Below are 16,295 nucleotides of genomic sequence, written 5' to 3'. Positions count from 1 at the left end.
CTGGAAACATCTTAGAAGTGTGTCACGTTCAAGCAGTCTGCCCTCCAGCATCCCTGTTTCTTCAAATAGTTGTTCCCCCATTCATTGAATTGAATTGAATATACATTTGCAGCGCTTTTATGATCAAGGCTGCACCTTCCTTTTCTTATTTAAAAGTTGAGGTTGTGATGGAGCTCGAACACAAGGCAGCCATATCCAGCAGACATAATGGAGGACAAGTGTAGACAAAGCTGGACTGGAATATAGGACAGAGACTAAACTACCAATGACGTCACGTCACAAATGCAGATGAAGATTTTGCTGAAAAATCTGACCCCACCCTGCCAGTCCTACCTTGGGAAAGGAGCTTTCCAGTGCAGATTCTGAAGAGCACTTTGTTTGAAGCCTCAAGCAGCCTCTACCCTGCTTCTCAAACCTCGAGGCTGCCACCCATGATTGTGTGTGTGTGTGTGTGGGACGGAGATAAGAGGACTTCGGTTTTCCGGTCAACTGTAGCCGTTCCAGAAACTACACTCGATAATTCAAGGCAGAGCAGGTCTAACTTGACTCTGGAAGTAAGATATTATCCTCGGGGCCAGTGAGAGCTGACCCGCTCAGGGTGGAACACAGCACAGTTATCCTGTCTCATTAACTGCTCCTACATTTAGCCTCGTTAGCCGCTCCGGATGAACATCCAGCAGCCCGCTGAGGATTCACGGGTTAATTGTGGCTCGTGTCAGAACTTGGACCTGGCCAGCTCAATAATGGGCTGCAGTTTATTGGCTTGACGAGCTGTGTGTGTGTGTGTGTGTGAGATTTGGGTGTGTGCTGCCTGTCTTCAGGTATTGGCTTTGGTGTTGACCCAGGGCCAGCGCTGCCTCTCCGTGCTGTCCGTATTGACAGACGTGAGGCTCCAGGGAGGAGTCCGAGGTCTGGAGGCTCCTCCGTACGCTGGAGACGCGCACCCTTCGCTGGACAGGATGTCAACACCTCCGCACACAAAAGTGCACACATCTTTTGAGGCTGTGCATGAAAACTCACACATGCAGCCCTCCGCCCACACAGGCACTCTTGACCCCCCCTCCCCCTTCAAATCCCCTCCATCTCTATTCGTCACCATCAGCCCTTCATCATCAGTCCTTTGGGGTTATCTACCTACCTATTCATCCTCCTCTCCGTCCATCTATCGACTGATAAATTGACCCAGGACCCCTCTGACTTCTGTACCCCCATGACAGCCCTGCCCCTTGTTAAACCCCCCCCCATACCCGCTTCTCCCTGGTCATGACCTGCCACTGTCTCACTATTGGCTGCCAGCAAAGATACCTATAATCAACCCCCACCCATCCATGGACATTATATCTGCAGGGCAATCGTGTGTGACAACTATTGGTGTGGTTGGTTTTCTTTTTTTCTTATATTTGAGGGTGGTCTGTAGTTTTCTGTCCGATCACAAGATTTGGCCGCCCGCACCCGTCACCGCTGCCGTCGCGTTAATTCCTCGTCAGCAGCTTTGCAGATTAATCTTTAGCGCTCACACACACATCGATGCTTGAAGATGCACATACACAGAAGATGAAGATCTCCACTGTGCCTCAGATTACATCTAACTATGAAAACACGCAGAAGGAATGTATCCCTGTAGTATGTAGGTCAACATGTTTATGTGTTTTGTGGTTCGATGTGTGTTCATGCTTTCACACATGAAGTTCCTGGTGCCCGATCACACCAGGAAGTGACACGAAATTCACTTGCACCTCGCAAAATAGGTGCTAGACCCTTGGGGTAAAAAAAACATATTTCTTCCATTCGGTAGTTTTCTCTGTTCCCTAAAAAGTCAACATTGTCATGATCAGTGGTTATGATTTTTTTCATTATTATTTATGAGTCATTAATGGGGTGGTTATTCTCTGGATGAATTGCTTAATCTTGCCAAAAAAATGTTTAACCCCATCCTGGTGGGCAACTTTTTGTTGAGTTTTCTTCTCTCGTCAAAAACGAATCAATCTTCAAGCTCAATGAATTAATTGTTTCATCTTTTGATTGTCAGAAAAATAGGGAAACGTCTCTCACAAGTTCCCAGAGCCTGAACCGATGTCTTCCAATATTTAGTGTTGGCCTAACAGTTTAAAACTCAAAGACAGTCAGGTATCTGCAGTAACCAGTGAATTCAACAAGCTGCCACCAGAGAATTCTTGACGTAGAAATGTTTTAAATCAATTATCTAAATTGTTCCAAATTTCTCTCTTTCTACAATCCATGAATTCACCAGCCATTTCAGCTCTAGTCACGATGGTTTGCAACAGCTCAAGGGGCTTGAATTTCCAAATCGCACTAGAACTCTGCACCAAAACAAAATGCATGCAATTCATTGGGCCTCCTGATCCATGATGTTTCGTGACCCAATTGAAATCTATTGATTTTGGCCCCAATTTTCGCTGTTGTAAATGGTGTGACTGTAACGTAGGGACCAGGTGCCAGATCTAATGCACCGATCCAAGCAGAAACTACGAAAATGACCCGCAAATATAGCGAGGCCAAGCGGAAAAAGAGAGTTAAATCTGGGGTTTGTTTTCACCCGCCGGCGATCGGGCATCGTAACCCTAACCTCGGTCGGTGGGCGTGATCTTCTGGTGTCGTTAAGCCCGGGGAGGAGGGGCCAACCACAACAAACACAAATCCGACTCATTGTGCCTTTTTGAAGCAATTAAAACTGGTAAAATGTGTTGAAAAAAGCCAGAAGAGATTTGACTCAGCTGTCATGTGATGCTGAGCTCCTTTAGCTGCATGTTCCCATGTCAAATTAAGAGAGAATAGCATCAGAGCATGTACTGTAATCATATCATGATTTAGTGAAGACTTTCCTGAACACTTTCCTACTCATTTAAATGTCTTTCATGAGTGCTGTGAGCCAGTAGAAGTAGTCTGATTTTGACAGCTTGGTTTTTTTGTTGAAGTCCTCTTCACAGCGAAGTCTTTGTGCCTGTGCAGTGCTGTACTGTGTGTCACTCCGGTCCTTGAGCTGTGTTATGAACAATAGGCCGGGGAGCCGTACTGGAGAGCTACCTGTATTTACGACTCTGCTGTTGCCTTAAAGCTGCTTAAAACACTCAGCAGGCTTTTTACTTTAATGAGAGCCGCACAGGGCCGTGCTACGACACCCCACTGCAGTGCAGTGCAGCACGGAGCGTGTGTGTGCGCGTGCTTATGTGTGTGTGTGTGTGCGTGTCAAAGATATGGCTATATATATGCGGACGTATGTGCGTTGGAATGAGCGATCGTGAGAGCTTTTGTTGTCGGTGTTTATGGCTCTTTGGGAGATTGTGAATAATGTCTGGCTGTAGTTTAAAACGCTACTGGCTTTGACTAAATGAGACGTCTCGGTGTACGCGTGAGACTGAGATTCTGATTGGGCCTGCGTAGGTGTAAAACCATTGTGCATTTCTTTCTCTCGTTCTTACAATATGTTTTCTCAGAATTATCTCTCTTTCTTATCCCACATCTCAACCACCCACCTGCGCGCACACACACACACACTCACACCACCACCATCTCTGTTGACAGGGTGAATTGTATGAAAAGCTTTTAAGGCAATTAGTGGATTGAGCTGGAGCCTTTCTTCCCATTCGCACTGTTCATTAGCAGCTCCTCCAGTCTCTGATATTACCATCACTCCAAGCTGGCATCAACACCACTCACGTCTTGCTTGTGTGTGTGTGTGTGTGTGTGTGTGTGTGTGTGTGTGTGTGTGTGTGTGTGTGTGTGTGTGTTGGTTTTTCGGCAGGTCTGCCTGTGTGTATTTTACACATCTCTTCGCTGAAGCACAATTTCAAAGCACACAATTGTCAGAAAATAGATCCTCGCCACCGTGCCTTTCTGAAACCATTTCAATAAAAGCTCAAAAGAGGAAAATCCGACGAGACACCCAAAAAATGTACCATGGCCATCATTGCATTGCTAGCTTGATTATTTTTCCTGATTAATGATCATCTGTCAGCGCCTGTCTTCATTTAGGTTTCTCCAGAGTGTGTTTCTAAATGAGCATCCAAGGTGGTGCTCGTGATGTCATCACACCTTGTTGTTGTTGTTGTGCGCTTCGTAAACTGTAAATGAGTCGGTCCGTGCGAATGACAACACTTGACTTGATGGCACACTTGTGATACTTTAATCCAAAAAAGGTCACAGATTGGAGCTCGTCAACAAAGCTAGTTTTGCCATTTACCTGACATGGATTTTTGTAAAGTTTGTAGAACAACTTCTTTTGAAGTGACGTCATCTGAAACCAACTGAAGGCCTTTTTACTCAATGTTTCTTGTACTTGTTAGTAGGATCAATTCATTGTTGACAATAAGAAACAAACTGAATATTGACAGATTTAACTGGGTTTAAAACAAGTTTAAAAAGGAACACACTGTTGTGATGCTAACTATGCAGCGCACTCCGACTGTACCGCAATGAAGCTTGGGTTCAGTGTGTCATCTGTACGTATAGCCCTGCTTCCTAATCACCACTGAGAGCCACATGTAGCCTGGTAGTGAATGAATGTATGAGGAATATGTTTTACATCTATGACCTATCTTGCATCTGAAAATTATTGAGAAAAAAAACGTTTTCAAAAATCCCAAAAATATGTAGAAAGCAGCGACAGTGGCTGCTTTTATTGTTGGTTCTGCTGAATGCATGTTTATCAGGTCATTTAATCTCAGGATATTTTTCTTAAAGTAGACAAGAATCTGAATTATTCTTCAGTGTCTTTCAAGGAAAATTGGTCTCGAAGAAGACTTTGAAAGCAGAGCCTCTGATGTTGTCAGGTCAGGTGGCTTTAGATGATGTTCCATGTGAGAGAATAAGGACTAATATTGATTTTATTAATGTAATAGAGTGAATAAAGAATCGCTCAGACTCCAAAATAAATGTATTTATTCGAGTTCTGGTCCCAGGACACACATGTACAGGCAGCACAGATTGTGTTTACTAATCCCCCTCCTCACCAGTCTAGTTATAGCAAAACTACAATAAGGTCATTAAGAGGGGCTTCGTGTGGTTCTTCTCAGCTATCTTGTTTTCTCTCTTTAACAATACTTTCTAATCAGAACCAGTTCCCAACAAGCATATCTGAAGAAATTGAGACACCCCAAGGTCTTCTTATCTTTACGAATGGGAAGTCTGAAGCTCCTCTCACGCCAAAGGTTGCAATGCCCCTTTATTATACAGATAATTGTGATTCAGCATTTTAACATATATATCGCAGTCATTTTCTACCACAATTACAGAATAAAAAGCAGGTAGAAGTTTATTTTGCCTTAGAATTTTCCGTGGAAGGCTTTGACTTTCAGCTAATTTATATCTTATGTTTGTCTGCTGTGTCCTCAACTGTATTTATCTGTGTGTGTGTGTGTGTGTGTGTGCGTGTTAGAGAGAGAGCTAATTATGTGGAACACTAGAGCGTCATAGCTTTGAAGAGGGGAGAACCAAGAGCTGTACATTATTGATGAGTGACACACATTGCCGACATAGTCACAAACACTCACGCACATTCATCTCCACATACACTATTGCACGCGCACTACTGCGAATGTGCGCACGCACGCACACACACACACACACACACACACACACACACACACACACACACACACACACACACACACACACACATAAATACTGTATAGATTTGGCAGTGATCCTTCCCCCAGCCCCAGAGTATTTAACAGCGGTAGCTGACATACTTTGGGTACCTGCTGTACGTTCATCTCTCTCTCTGGTCCATATGGGACTGTCGTTGGCCCTGTACGCTACATTATTTAGCAGACTGAGTATTTGATCCCACAGCTAGAGCTGATCTCAGTCCATCATTAATGCTGAATTTGTCTGGAACCAGAGCACGTCTTCATTACTGTATTACACACACACACACGCCGCGCACACACAGATTACGTCCTTAATTATGATCTTCCATGTAAGAGTCCGTAAATTAATAATAGCATGTTTATTTCCTCAGTCTGACTGTGCTGGTTTAGTTATGGCAACAAAACAGATTCTCCAGCGAATTCAAACCAGTGCTTCAGTTGCATTGCTCACAGCGTGTCTTGTTTCTCCCTGCAGAGTCAACAGCCAATGCAGCTGTTTCCTTTAAATCTTACAGACTTGGAAGTAATACAAAAATACAGCCATGATTAATTTTGCCCTGTTATTAAGTTACTCTCAGATTTAACACGAATTATCTACGGCTGATAGGACCGATTACCAGTGACGTGTGTATTGAAACCTGATAACTGTGCTAGATCGAGACCGACTCTTACATCTCTAATTTAAATGACACAACTTAAAATACACATAGCGTGATTGAACTGAACAGTGTAGCTGGCGCCATACTGGAAGTATTCTACACCACTGTTCACTCTCAATTCTCATCAAGCTCATCCTCAGCGGCAGCAGGCAGCCTGACTCTGACTGACTGTTCCTTGTCTGTCGCCGTCACCTGGCGACAGACAAAGCTAGCCTCTAGCTGGAGAACGTAGCGGATCGTTTAGCGTCTAAAGAGCTCGATGTTTTCCTCATGAGTTGGTGGAGACCAAAACAGAACTAAAAGGAGAGTGACTATTGGACAATAGGACGGATGCTGATGTTGCTCTGTCTGCTGTAAGTGTGCATTAGGGGTCATTTGCCAACATGTTCACCATATCACGTTATAATGAGGTATATAATGATACATATCAATGTTGTGTTTGCAGCTTGTTCCGCTGGCCACAAGTTGCCGATAAAAATAAACAATTAATGCTGCTTTAATGATGTCATCAGCATTTCTCAACATAGTTTCCTGGATAGTTTAACAATGCGTAGGGTTATGCCATGGTCATCAGTTTTAATTTTTTCAACTTTTTCTCTGATAAATCATGTTTTTTTCCCCGCCAGCTTGGCTACAGGATGCCTCTCATCTCAGCCTCAGCTGCTGTTGCTATGGAGAAGTAGCCAATCACAGGTGTGAATCAGAGCTGTGTCAAATTCAGAACACTTTGTGATTGCAATTGCGGCATAGTGCTACACCATAGTATCCAAAGTCATTCAATGTTCACCCTGAATCCAAAAAGGGAGCGGATAGATGTTTCTACAAAGAGTAATCTTTGGTTGAGCTTGACTTTAGTGGTGCACATCCACATTTTAAGCTCAGTAATTGGATATATTCAAATAATTCCCGCCACATTTTGAGTCCCCTTTCCCTGAAAAGAACCAATCGCTCCCCAGAAATCCGCCGCTGTCATCTAATGATCTCACTATTTATAATGTAGGAAATGAGCTCAGAAGCACTCACTCTTTGTCATATTCTAGTTTTCTTCTCTATAGTTCAAGTCGGTGTAGACTGGGGACCCATTGGTTTTTATGGAGGCATATTATTGTTTTATTGGGGTCAAGGGGTCAAGCGCCTATGCTCTAGGCTCTGGCTCCAAATCGATGCTGCATAGAACAGCCCAAGGAGCACAAATATTGATTCATATTATATGCGTGTGTGCGTAAATATGCGTAAATCTCATGTCACACTACATCTCTCTCCCTTACACACACACACACACACACACACACACACACACACACACACACACACACACACACACACACACACACACACACACGCACTCACACATGTATCTATCCACATGCAGACACACAAGGCTATACATGTATGCACACACACTCATTGCCACATGCTGAGACTGGCATGAATATATACTAAGCTAGTGATGGCTGTTGGTATGTGTTTGTGTGTGTGTCCTTGCCTTTATGGTTACAGACCATTTCCCAATTCATGTACAGACAGTTAGAGACTCCAGGGATCATACTGGTGCTATTGACCTTTTTCCTCCAGCAGCCAGAGATCACTTCACATCAACCCCGGCCTTCTTCACAGCCAGCCGTGGTTCTTTTTATGAAATTTGAACCTCTAAATGCCTCCCACAGCCACAACACATTCACATGACTTGAGTTGTATTATTTATACGTTAGCTTATTTCTCTGACAAATCAGCTTCAGCAGCTAATAAGCCCGTCTTTCTGTTATGCAGTGATGGCGCGTCCATCCAAAACACAAACAGAAGATGATTTAAAGGTGCTCTGTGTCCCATCTTTAAGCATCATTATACCATTAATAGTGATACCCGGTGCAATTACTGTAAACAAATGAGGCCATGGGCTAGGTCAGGGGTCTCAAACTCATTTTCACTCCGGGCCACATCAGCACCATGGTCGCCCTCAAAGGGCCGGTTGTAAATGTAACTACTCGTAACATATTGTTAAATAACTCTCCGCATTTGATTATTGTTTATTCAAGTGTAAAAATATTGTACATGCAGTTATATAAATGTAAAAATATATTTATGCACATTTCTGTTATTATAACTTAAATCCTTTTAATTTAGGGTTAAGAAACCCACATTACTCTCTCAAAGATCAAACTATTAAAGAAAATAACAAAGACAAATATCAAACACAAGTTATTACAATAACTTTGTTCAAAGCTTTAAATCCTTTCAAGGGTGAGTTTGCACAATCCGACATGAAGTATTTCATGTGTTATAAAGACACGTTTAAAGTAGTCTTCAATGTACTCACAATACATTTACATTTCAAGTGTACAGTAACCAGCCAGAGAGCTGCTTCTGTGACTGTGTTTAAGTATTTCATCATTTAGACTTTCAATCTCAGAATTCTGACTTTCTATCTCATAATTTCGACTCTGGGGATATTTTTATTGTCAAGTCTAACTTTATAAAAAAAAAAGAGATTTTTTTTTTATTTTTTTTTTACTTTTTTATTTTTCTTTTCCTGGCGGATTCGCGGGCCACATAAAATGACGTGGCGGGCTGGATACGGGCCGCGGGCCGGGAGTTTGAGACCCCTGGGCGTGGTGATTCGAAGTCTGGATCTCGCTTCATCTTTCAGGGAAACACATAACAGTTGGTCATGTCAACATTCATTCTTCCACAGGGATGAAAGTTCAGACACCAGCTTTTGTAGTGTGAAACATAAGATGGCGGATTAGGACCATCGTAGGGAAATACATAAATAATTTACAGAGCTGAGGGAGGGGGGTAATATTCCAGGAAAATAACTTGGATGTTCTCTGTGGTACAAAACTAAAACAATTAAATATTTCCACTATAAAGTCATAAATATTGAGAGGAAAAACAAAAAAAACATTAAAGTCACAAATTTATGAGAAAAAAAAAATTCTCTATAAATATATTGCATTATCTGCAACCGCTTATCCTGTTCAGGGTCGTGGGGGGGCTGAAGCCGATCCGAGCTGACATTGGGCGAAGGCAGGGTTCATCCTGTACAGGTCGTCACAGGGCTGAGACAGAGAGACAGACAACCATTCGTGCTCACAAACACAACCATTTCTTTTGATCTACAATGGCCCTAAAACATTGGTGAGTCTACAACGGCACTTTTTTTAAAAAATGTCTGAATAGAAAATGCGCAAAACAACAGGTGAATTGAAAACACGCTGTGTGATGCTATTGTTTGTCTGTAATTAAATGTGGCAATAATTTATTGATATTGAAATGCACAGTTTCATGTCATGAGGTGTCAAAAGTAAAGCAAAACACTTCATGTGGAAGTAAATCCTTTACACGGGCCGACGCAGGTAACAGCAGGAGGCAAAGACAACTCAGTAAGGCTGATATGATCCTTTAATCCTTTCCCCTCAGCTGTAGCCTTTGCCCCCCAGCAAGGACAAACTCCCTCTCCACCTTCCCACTTTCCATCAACGTGATGGCATCAACTAAACAGCTGCTCTTGACTTATTGAGAAAGGAGACGGACAGAGGGCCCTGTGGTGCGTCTGAAGTCAAAGCTGCTGGCCTCCTCGCATACAGATCTGCTCAGTGTATGAGACACATTTCGATTATCTCTCTCTCTCTCCCTCTCTCTCTCTCTCTCTCTCTCTCTCTCTCTCTCGCTCTCGCTTTACCCTTTTGTTTCAAAACAGGACCGAGGCGAGCCTGTTTTGTGGAGGGTATTTAATGCCCCTCGCTCCCCGTCTTTGTCTTTTGCTCTTTTTATCGCCTGCCTATCTCTCACTCTGTCTTGCCATCGCCCGTCTCACTAAACCGGGGTGACATGACCAGTCCCGGGTTGCTATGGCGACAGTCCCACTGGTATGGCGGCAGTGGCGATGGCAGGGCGCAACGGGTCCGCGAGTGTGCTTGCAACTGTAGTAGTTCTGTGTTCTCAGGGCGTGTGAGTTGCCGACTGGCAGGGATGTGTGCAGTTATGTGTGTATAGGGGGCCTGTCTGTGTGTGTGTGTGTGTGAGAGTGTGTGTGTGAGAGTGTGTGTTTGCAGGCGTGTTATGTTGCGGACTCCTGCAGATGTTCTCTGGCCCCAGTGCCTCCTGCCAGCTGCTCCGCCCACACACACACACACACTCCTCTTAATTAAGAGCCCTGTGCCATGGTGGGCGACTCTACGGGGGCACGATGGCTCTCACATCACACACACACACACACACACACACTCTCTCTCTCTCCCATATGCACACTAGAAGTGCTCAAGACAGTGTGTTCGTTAGCTGTTTTTGTGTGTGCGTGGAGACGTTCCGATCCACTGGTGTTGCCCTTGAAGCCCTGTGGTCGCCATAGTGGTGGTGCTGGTAGGTAAACAAGCAGCTAATCAGGCCTGTGTGTCTAATCCACACTCTCCTCCAGACACCACAGGCAGGGCTACTGACACCAACAGACTCTCGTTCTGTTCAGCGGGCGTTGAGAGGAGGAGGGTGAGGGAGCTAGAATGGTCAGAAGAGGAGGAAGAGCAGGAGAAGCAGCAGGATTTGGTTGGAGACGGGGGCAAGACAGAGGAGGAGGTGAAAGTGGAGTTGGAACTGCCAAAGGAGGAGGGAGTGGGAATTTCCGTGGTAGATCATGTCAGGAGGTCGATCCAGTCGGTAAAGAGGAGGAACAAGTGTGCAGAGGCAGGACGCGTGCGTTCATATACTTGGTTTTCGTCCAAGTGTTTTTGCAAATTAGGATGTTCAGACATTTGCACTGTGTGTGATTTCAGTGACACCACTGTATTCACGCTGTGGCGATGCCAACGCGGAGACGCTCTATCAAAGCAGTCTAGGAATGCTAGGGAACGTCATTCGGCAACCTTTTCCTCGTAGATCACTCTGTCGATAGAACAGCGTGAGTCTTCTGGTGACATCACAATCATCAAAATTAAAGAGAGCCGATTGGAAAAGGGGTCATTTTAATGCACCTGCAGAGTGAAGAGAGGGTCTAAGTGGTTCCGTTTTAACCGCGCCTCCAACAGGGCTGCTCAGGTAGGCGGTGTGGCCCGGTTGTAACGTTAGCTGGCGTACTTGTTCCAAATTCCACTTGTATAACGTTAGTGATGTTAGCGTTCTCAGAGAGCAAGTAGGCTGCTGTCGAGGAGGGAAAAGTCTCTCTGTCTGTCTTTCTACCTAAATATACTATTAAGTGTATTTTCCATTAGATTTGTCAGTTGTGCGTATTGGGTTTTCACATCCTTGTCATCTTTCCTGCCCCCTTGTGAGTTTGCACCCTTGCGGTGATAACCATCCAGAGCTGTAAAATCCTGTCTCATGGTGTTATAAATCACTGGTGTTTCTCACCGGTACCTGAAACTACACGCCCCTATGCATTCATTTTAAAAGCAGTGTTGATTGCAGTCTGATTGTCTGGTTGCAGAAATGCACACTCCCATTGGAAAATGTTTTTGGGGACACTGAAGTAGCCTTGTGGCAACTATTGCGGTTGGGGTTTGAGCATGGCCACTTAAGGAACATGATTAACCCATTATTACAGCCCACGAGTAAGATTAGGGATCGAGCATCAACAGTGGAACATAGATCAGTAGGTAGTTAGACAGATAAATATATATAGTTATTTGTATAATTAAGTATAAATAACTAGGTACATAAACAGGTAGATACAGTAAATAGATAGGTCAACAACAAGGTAATTCAAAGTGCTTCACCTAAAACCATTAAAAGCATCAAAACATAAGGCAAAAGAAAAGGAGATTTAAAAACAATTAAGAACAGTGCAAGAAATAAAATGCAGTAGTAAAATGCAGAAATGCAGGAAATTGCTTAATATATGAATTGAATGTGGTTCAATTAAAGGCAGCAGCAAACAGAAAGGTCTTCAATCTTGATTTAAAGGAGCTGAGGGTCTCAGCAGACCTGCAGCTTTCTGGGACTTTGTTGAATGTTAAATTCACGCTCTACTGGCTTTCCCTCTGTATGTTCTTCCATATTCTGCCCTCAGTCCCTTTAAGTCTTTAATGTTTGTCTTCGTCTCATTGAGATTTACCGTCACTTAGTCCTGCTGCTCTTCATGTTCCTTATTATCTCTTTCTTACTCAGTTTCTTTTCTCCCTCTGGTCTTTTTTCTTACCTCACTCATCCCTTTAATTTATCTGCTCTCTCTCTCTCTCCATCATTGTCTCCCCTTCCCCTCTATCTCTCTCCTCTCCTCTTCTCCCTAACACACCCGGACACGACAGAGCACCGCGGCTAGTTAATAATTCTCTAATTTCCGCTCTTCACGGCGCGTAGAAGGTGTCGCAGATAACCTGATTTATCAAACGGCTATTAGAATGTGAATCAGGGGCATTAAAGCGATGGACATTAACGCGCACATTGTTTAAACAACGCCCTGGGACTAATGGATTTCAAAATGAATTTGTCAACAGCGTTCTGCGTGAATCTAATTAGTCAAATGAGAGGGAAGCAGTTGAGGAGACCAGAGGACGAGTTGGGAATCAGTTTAGCAGGAAGAAGAGGAAGTCCTTTACACCGCAGCATTTGTTTTGCTGTTCGGCAACTACGATGTGTGTCGAGTGACGCTGATGGAGACGAACAGGATTAACAGTGGAAGTGTCAACTACTGAGGGAAAATCACCTCTTTTCTCCCCAAGGGCTCTTCATATTATGAAAAATAAACCGCTTATTAGACAGGCTGAATAATGCCGAGTGTGTATCACTAGAGCGGTGTCATTAAGCTCTGGGACTGTTTTTCACTATTGTTGCCTGTACTCTGATTTCTCAGCATCACAATGACTGAATGGTTACAAGCAGAAGCAGGAGAGAGGATAATAGTTTCCAGAGGGAGTCAGTGCATTTATCTGTGGCACTTACACACATAACACATACAACACAGGAGCATCGGAGGAAGGAGATGGTCCATAGATCACAAGTAAGGTTATGATTACAAGACCCCCCCCCCCCCTGTTAGTTTGATACGTTTTCTGTCAGCAGGAAATTAAAAAAAATAAAGCTGCTGATATTTTTTATTGTCAACATTATCACATGAAGTGACTGAAAGCAACTATTAATATATACTAACAAGAGGAAATGCATTGTTGTGTTGCTGTATGCACTCACATTTGCACCAAGCGAGTATCAATCCGCAGTTGAAAATAGTCCCCACAACCGCACCGTTTAGTCTTGAGTGAGATCTGTTTTATTCTTTTTGATGAGGTCGATGATTTATCCAGAGGAGCATGACATTTTTTTCCAGAAAGAGGTGTTTTTTTCATTTAAAAAAAGTCAATAATTACCTAATGCTTTGAGCACCTGAATATATTGTACAGTATTGCTACACAGTCAAACAAACACGCACACCATGCTGCTCTACTGCATAGTCAAAGTCATCTGTCATGAATCAGTAATCAGATCCTCGTATGCGGGCGTGTGGCACTTGACAGATTTGCACTTTTGTTGAGTAACAAGACGTTTCGAGTTGTGCTCACGGACTCGCAGAAAAATGTTTAACTTGCAGGTAACGTTTTGATTGTGAATTTCACAAGTGACAACAGTATTGTAACGGCTGAAGGTCCACTGAAACCCACACGCAGTAGAAAAACAAAGATATCTCTCTAAAGTGGAGATCTCCATTGAAGGAAGCGTTTCAATGAACTTCAGTCCCAATGCACACATACTTCCTCTGCCACCTCCAGCTTCGTGTCTGGGTCCACAGCAGGAGGAGAGCTGGCCGCTGGGCAGACGGGGCAGCGGGGTGTGGTGAGGGGCTGGTGGACGCGTACAGCTTGAATACTAATGTCCCACTTTAGAAGTCAACCTCTTCTCCATCCCCGCCCTCTGCTCTGTCCCTGTCTCTCCATGCATCTTATCCTCGCCGACGTTTCCCTTCAGTCCTCTCTTTTATCCCATCTCTCGTTTATTTTTTTTCTCACCTCCTCCACCACTCTATACAGTCATTTTCTCCGGCTCTCCTCTACCTCCAACTTGTCTTCTCTGTCTCTTCATTCCTGTCTTCTACTCCTTCCATACCTCCCTCCCTGTGCCATGCAGGCTTTCTATCACCCACGCTCCCTCTACATCCTTGTATCAAACTCTGTCTTCGCCCCGAGATCTCTCTCTCTCTCTCTCTCTCTCTGTCTTCGCCCCGAGATCTCTCTCTCTCTCTCTCTCTCTCTCTCTCTCTCTCTCTCTCTGTCTTCGCCCCGAGAGCTCTCTCTCTCTCTCTCTCTCTCTCTCTCTCTCTCTGTCTTCGCCCTGAGATCTCTCTCTCTCTCTCTCTCTCTCTCTCTGTCTTCGCCCCGAGATCTCTCTCTCTCTCTCTCTCTCTGTCTTCGCCCCGAGAGCTCTCTCTCTCTCTCTCTCTCTCTCTGTCTTCGCCCCAAGATCTCTCTCTCTCTCTCTCTCTCTCTCTGTCTTCGCCCCAAGATCTCTCTCTCTCTCTCTCTCTCTCTGTCTTCGCCCCGAGATCTCTCTCTCTCTCTCTGTCTCTGTCTTCGCCCCGAGATCTCTCTCGCTCTCTCTCTGTCTTCGCCCCGAGAGCTCTCTCTCTCTCTCTCTCTCTCTCTCTCTCTCTCTCTCTCTGTCTGTCGGGAGTGAGCGTGTGTGAGTGAGTTTTTTTCTCCTTAGTTATGTATGATTAATTGAATGTGGTTTAGTGGTTGGTGTTCACTTTAGTTTAGTTTTGTTCTTTGTGCTTTTGTTGGGGGAGTTTGGGTTTTCTTTGGGTGTTTTTTTTCCTCCTGCCGGTGTTTCGCCGGTCGGCGTCTCTAGACGCCATGGTGAATGGAGACACGCTGTCCCACCTCATGAGGAAGCACGGCATTAGGATCGCCGTCGGCTCCTCGTGCAGCGTGGAGGACGTGGGGCTGGCTGTGGGGGAGAGGGTCGGGCACAGCAGCATCAAGTCGGCCGCTCGGATGAACGGCGGCGTGGTCCTCTTCCTGGACCAGGTGGAAAAGGTGAACCGTGTCGTGGAGGCAGGCCTCACGGTGAACGGATTGTTTGTTTAGGTGTTGCCCCTGGCGCAACCGGCAACTAAGGTTGTCCTTTCCAATGTCCCTCCCTTCATCACCGACGAGTTCCTCAGCAGAGAGCTGTCCAGACACGGGAAGATCGTATCCCCGGTAAGTCTCAGTTGCTGAAGCACGTGGTGTCCCACCGCAGACACCTGTTTATGATCCTTAACAACCGGAATGAGGAGCTCAACCTTCGCTTCCATGTTAAGGTAGATGATTATGAATACGTGATTTTTGCGACCTCGTCGGCGATGAAGTGTTTCGGATGCGGTGAGGAGGGACACACCGTGAGGGCCTGTCCGAGGCGCGGGGACCCGGCTCTGCCTGGCCCGGGTGGGGCGGGGCCGTCCGTCACTGCCTTTTTCCAGATCTAAGTCTGTTTCACACCTCGGCCAGGCATCATATGAGCCGGAGGGGGGACTCCGGCCTCACGGACAAGGAGGGGTGGAGGTTGAGGAAGCTTGTGCCCAAAGTCAGAAGGGCAATGAACAAAGAGGATGGCGAAAGCTCCAATGTGTGTTCTAATTAATTTATTGGGTTTTTTTTCTGTTTTAAATTTCTTACTCACAATGAGCACTTTTAGAGTTGGGAGTTTGAATGTTCATGGAGCCAGGGATGTGAGGAAGAGAACATCTATCTATGAATTTAGTAAAATGAAGCATATGGATGTTCTCTTCCTACAGGAGACTCACAGCGACAGCACCAATGAGGCCGACTGGAGGAGGGAGTGGGAAGGGGAAGTCCTCCTGAGTCACAACACCAACCTCAGTGCAGGAGTGGGCTTCCTCTTCTCCAGGTCTTTTACCCCGAATTCACTGGAGGTCAAACACATCATCGAGGGGAGGTTGTTTTTAGTTAGAGCACGGTTCGACCTTTTTACAGTGGTTTTTATCAATGTGTATGCTCCGGCAACCGGTGCAGAAAGGAAGCTGTTTTTACAAAAAGTTAATGATGTTGTAAGTGGCTGTGCCTCGGAGGAGTTTTTATTCTTGGGTGGGGATTTTAACTGTACG

At 44.8% G+C, this 16,295-nt stretch overlaps 1 protein-coding gene across 1 annotated transcript in view; it reads left to right on the top strand.

The window, feature by feature from the left end:
- Positions 1–16,295, top strand: part of LOC306782110 (proprotein convertase subtilisin/kexin type 4-like) — a gene marked incomplete at its 3' end in the record, with an annotated part of 166,964 nt that overhangs the window by 67,397 nt on the left and 83,272 nt on the right. The window lies entirely within an intron of this gene.

This window comes from Melanostigma gelatinosum, assembly GCF_949748355.1.
Source record: "Melanostigma gelatinosum genome assembly, chromosome: 9".
NCBI classification, from domain to species: Eukaryota; Metazoa; Chordata; class Actinopteri; order Perciformes; family Zoarcidae; genus Melanostigma; species Melanostigma gelatinosum.
This window is presented reverse-complemented; position numbering and strand designations above follow the sequence as displayed.